The sequence below is a fragment of the Calidris pugnax genome, unplaced genomic scaffold (assembly GCF_001431845.1).
Source record: "Calidris pugnax isolate Ruff unplaced genomic scaffold, ASM143184v1 scaffold50, whole genome shotgun sequence".
NCBI lineage: Eukaryota > Metazoa > Chordata > Aves > Charadriiformes > Scolopacidae > Calidris > Calidris pugnax.
The window spans coordinates 2,914,743-2,919,985 of record NW_015090780.1 but is presented as its reverse complement, the minus strand read 5'-3'; the positions used below and the strand labels follow the sequence as shown (position 1 = coordinate 2,919,985).

The 5,243-nt window shown below is 45.2% G+C and overlaps 1 long non-coding RNA gene across 1 annotated transcript in view; it reads right to left on the bottom strand.

Moving 5' to 3' along the window:
• Positions 1 to 2,674: 2,674 nt before the first annotated feature.
• LOC106895251 overlaps positions 2,675 to 5,243 on the bottom strand; it is a 25,810-nt gene continuing 23,241 nt past the window's right edge. The window contains exon 3 of the long non-coding RNA XR_001413396.1: positions 2,675 to 3,071. This is a non-coding gene — a long non-coding RNA (uncharacterized LOC106895251). The remainder of the gene's footprint in view (positions 3,072 to 5,243) is intronic.

Genomic DNA, 5,243 nt, shown 5'->3' with positions numbered 1-5,243 from the left:
TAATTACATTTGGGTTTCTTACGAAAATACCGCGCTGCAGCAATCCTCACCCTGCGCTTGTCTCTAAACAAATTGTTAATATTTTAAGTGTCTTTCATGAGCCCGAGTCTAATTAATTAAAGGTTTATGGAAAACAATTAGGTTTTGATAGGGATCACCTTCTCTGGAGTCCCGTGTCTGCACAGAAAAAAGCGGGGGGTTAGAAAGGCTCAGGTTGAAATTTAGAACTGCAGTGAATAAGAGAATACACAAATCCCACATGGATTGGGGAAATTAGGACATTTGGTGCCAGATTGTCTGACTAATTAGATTTCTATCAAGTCCTGAGGGACTGGCTGATGCAGCATTTTAATTTAAAGCTGCAGCAGCAGCAGCAGCAGCAATTTTTTTGCCGTCTTCTCATGTCCTTTACCAAACTGCCCGCGTTTCCAACACGCGACTGTCTCCCTTTCCAGCCCTGCAGCTCTGCCAGGATCAAACCTTCTTGCTCTGAGTTTGGTTTCGGTGGGAACACAACTCCCTGTGCCTGCAAGGGGCTTTTCCCACACCGTGGCATGGCATTCCTGGCCGGACACGTGGGATACGCTGGGATGGGAGAAAGCTGAGGGGCCTGGGAGTTCCCCAGGCTCTTTATCATGGAGAGCATCTTCAAAACCTGGCGTATTGCACAGGAAACCCAGGGAAATCACCCATTGCTTGGAGTGAGTTCATTTTCCATCCTCAGCCTCCTGAAATCAAGATCGATCCTTTAAACGTTGGCTCCCTGCAGGGAGAACGGAGTGGCACCTCTTTCAATTATATCCATTTAAAACACAGTGATGCATTTCTTCTGCATCCGGATACAGGCTGGAAAAAGGAGCAATTTGGTGGCAAAGTGTGGAGTGGGGACGAGCCTGAGGTCCCCATCCCATCCCCAAACCACAATATTCAGGACAGGGATCTAACTTTTAAGCCCCTGAAGTCACAGGGGCTGAACTCGGGTTTAATTTCAGTTCAAGAGGGACAGGGAACTATTAGAAAGAGTCCAGCGAAGGGCAACAAAGATGATTCAAGGATTGGAGCATCTCCCTTATGAGGAGAGACTGAGAGAGCTGGGACTCTTTAGTCTGGAGAAGAGAAGGCTGAGGGGAGACCTTATTAATGCTGACAAGTATCTCAAGGGAGGGTTGAAGGAGGAGGGAGCCAGACTCTTTTCAGTGGTTCCCAGTGAGAGGACGAGGGGCAACGGGCACAAGTTGGAACATAAGAGGCTCCACTCAAATATGAGGAGAAACTTCTTCCCAGTGAGGGTGGCAGAGCCCTGGAACAGGCTGCCCAGGGAGGGTGTGGAGTCCCCTTCCTTGGAGATTTTCAAGACCCGCCTGGATGCTCCTGAGTAACATGCTCTGACAAGCTCTAGGCAATCCTGCTTCAGCAGGGGAGTTGGACTAGATGGTCTCTATGGTCCCTTCCAATTCTAAAATTCAGTGAAATTCAGTGAAATGTGTATGGGGCAATGCACAAATTGATTCAGAACTGCAAAATTGCCCGATCCCGCTTAGGAGGCACCAAAATTTCATGCTAATTGCCCCAAAATTAGTTAGCGCTATTAAAATAGAGGAAGCGGAGTTTTTTGAAGCCGTTTCTTACTTGACAGTATGAGATTGCAAATATTCCTGTGCCCTATTTAATGAAAAATTATTATGCTATTATTGCTATTTTATATGATGGATACGTAATTAACAGGGTCTATAGAATCATTTCTTCTCCCATTTTGTTCCACTTCTTCCAGATTATTTTATCAAAAAAAAAAAAAAAAAAGAAAAGATAATGGAATTATATCTTATGCTTCAATGAAACCGAAAACTATTATTCCTCTCGATAACCAAACCCAGCAAAGTCAACCATTCCAGTGAATATTAAACACAAAAAGTACATTTCAGATGTATTATGAATCCGCTGCTGAGTCTTTAACTCATTGCTTTGAGGAGCTGGGGGGCGGAGGGAGCTGAAATGAAATGAGAGCCTCTAAAGACGCCGAATTTCCCAGCGTTCATTGATTGAAAGCAGGCCCATAACGTTATTGAAATGGTTTCACTTAACCTCATTTCCCCGTTATTACTTTGTTATGCTGTCTTTTTTGGGGGGGGAGAAGGTGTTATAATATTTATTTACTCCTGCCAGGCATCCCTGGATGCTAAAAATTATGGACCCCCCCTGGGTTTCAGCCAGATGCACGGGGCAGAAGGCAACAGGCATCTGGGCAGGACCAACCCTGCTGCTCACAGCCTGGTCATTCCAAGGTACAGTGTGTGTTAAAGAGGGAAAAGGCCAGTATTACTGTAAAAGCATTAAGAGCCCGAGTGATGGATGGGATCCCACTAAACTGGGGCATAAAAAAAGGACATTTCTCACCCCCCCCCAGTGCCCGGAGCTGCTGGGCTTTGAAAGGTGCCACCAGAACCACGGTAAGAGCAAGTGAGTTGGAGCTCCCGGGGAAGTGGAGCTCTCATTTTGGGTTCTGAGAGGGATCTTGGGTCTCTTCAAAAGGTGAGGATCCCTAATTCCCTCACCCAGATTTGTGGGCCTGTAAAGCGCGCCTACAATTTTGTGCTGGTGCTTTTTCACCCCTGAAATGTCAGAACAGATAGAAAATGCAGAGTGACGATTGTAAAACACACTTTCAGGAAGCTGCTTCTTGTGAGAGTTTTTTATTTTTCCCCCACTTGTTCCCCTCCTGTTTCTCTCTCCCCCCAACAGAGAAATAGAACAGATTTCCAACATGTTTGGATTAACTAGAAATTAATTTTCTTTCTTCTCCTTTTCCTTTCACTGAAAGAAAAAACAGAACGGAACAAGCCGCTGTTTTGCATTAATGATACTGTTTCATTTCCCTTTCTTTTGTTTTAAATCCCATTTTATTTTCAAATTAAATTGAGGTACATCCAGAGAATAATTCCTCTCCGTGGAAGGCGGTTGTCAGAGATGCCAAGGAGGGATACACAGTTTGTGTTTGTGGATTGGAGAACTCAGCTGAGGTGTCTACATTTTCAATGGCTGAAGTTCAAGAGAGGAAACCTCCCACGAGAGGTCTGGAATAAGAAAAGAAAAAGTTATTGGTTTGAAAATAGTCAAAATGAGATAATTTTGACTTTTCCTACAAATAATTCCTGCTTGTAACTGTGTATTATACCTGTGAAAAATCGTCTGGGGCTCCGCCAGAAATAAAATAATGCATTTTTAAAAATAAACTAGCTATCTCAAAATGTATTTATTTTGATTTACAATGTGTGTGTTGAAAGATAAAGTGTCCTGAGTGACCGTGATAAATGTCATTGATATCGTTCTGTGGGTAACATCATGATGAACAAGTTGTGGATTGCTGCCCAACACAAACCTAGCCAGAAATTTTTGAAGAAAAAGCCAAAAAGTCTTGGTTTAGCCATTTCCAAAACCAAGTGGGTTTGTTTCTAATTCCAACATTTCCAGGGTTCACCCCTCCTGACTCTGAGCTGGGACGGTTACAGGAGGGGGGTCCTGCTGGCACCAGGGCTGGGGGGTACGTGGGTAAACGTGAAGGGGTTGGGGGCCACGTGTCCCACGGTGAATATGTGACACCTGAGGGGCCTTTTGATGATGTCAGTAGTGAGGACAGCTTTGGAACTCCTTTTTTCAACCATTCTTTAAAGTTTAGAAGTTAATACGATGCTCACAGAAGGCTTCTTCCTCTGGGTAACTGGGTAATTGGGAAAAGGCTATTAAAAATTTGGGGCTGGTTGCCTTTTTCTGCCCAAGCTGGAGGGAAACAGAGGCAGGAGTGGGCAACGGTGGCTCTTTGCTGGCTCTGCTGGTTTTGTGGCAGAGGGTCAGGGGTCCAGAGACTCCTCACCAATTTCAGGGACACTGCATCATTTTAGCATCTCTCTCCCGTTACCCATCCTCTGATAACTTCTTTTATTGGAATCAAGTGCTTCACATTCCATCGGCCTGAGAGATTAACCAAAAAAAAAAAAGGTGGGATTTTAATGTTATTTCCTACCTTTGGTTCGGTCCACAGAGAAGATACAAAAAATGATATTTTCCTGAAAGTAGCAGAACTCTGCCAGGAGAAACCAAGGTTTTGCCTTGGCAGCTTTGAGCCCCTCACAGGGAATACTCATCCCAAAGCATCCTCCTTGCTGCCCCGAGTCCCGGGGTTGGCTCAGCCGGTGTCTGGCACATCCCACTGCTTTCCCCTCGGGGCTGGAGGACTTTTCTGCCCACGGGGCTCCTACTTTTGCAGCCCACACTTGACTAACCCTTCGCTGAAGGCGGTGAGCTGGGTCTGTGCCAAGGATCAAGGCTAAAATCCTTTTCTCTGTCCCCAAGTGTCCTTTACCTGCCTTAAATGACAGGTGACAGTTATGTCCCCATCTCCACTGTGTCCTCACTTCTTCTCTCACCCACAGAGACAACACCACGATGTCTTTCAGCCCAGGAGCCTCAATCACTTAGAAACCCGACCTTGTTTTCTACTAATTATTTATACACTTATCTATAGCAAAGAATAGGTTGAGGCGGTGGGATAGTTTCAAAAGAAAGTTTAAAAAAAAGCTGTAAAATGATGTGTTTGTGGTTTGGACACAAGAGGAACCAGTTACCACATCCCATGTGGATGGAAACCCCATCAGTGGTTTAAGTCCATGGGCCCTTGACCAGCCACCCCAGTCAACACGTCTCACTTGCCTGGGAAGTGAAGGGAAATCTATTTTGTTTGTAATAAAGCTGATTATCATAGATAAATGTATCTAATTAGTCTCATTTGCTGACACACAAGCCTTTAATTGCAAGTTGAATAATTAGACATATCTGCATATGCAAATGAATAGGGTTATACTATGTCACTCTTAACATGATTTCTCTGGAGACAAATAGCTCTCTATATTTCAGGAGAGAATATGATATATTAATTTACGTAGACAAATAACTTTATTTAGAACGAGCCGCTCTCGTGTTTGTTTATATAAAGCAATAAGAGAAGAAATCGAAGGGATTTTATGTGGAAGGAAACAGCTGGAAGATACTAATTTATGAGGGGGAAATCCTCAAGAACCTCAGGGCTTCTCTGTGGTGAGGGGAGGGAGTGGGGAGCGATCCCCCAGCCCGGCCCCCCCCGAGCCACGGCCACTGCTGGAGCCAGTGCTGCTCCCGAGCATCCCACCACCCCCGAGCATCCCACCACCCCTGAGCATCCCACCACCCCCCTGCATCCCACCGCCCCCCTG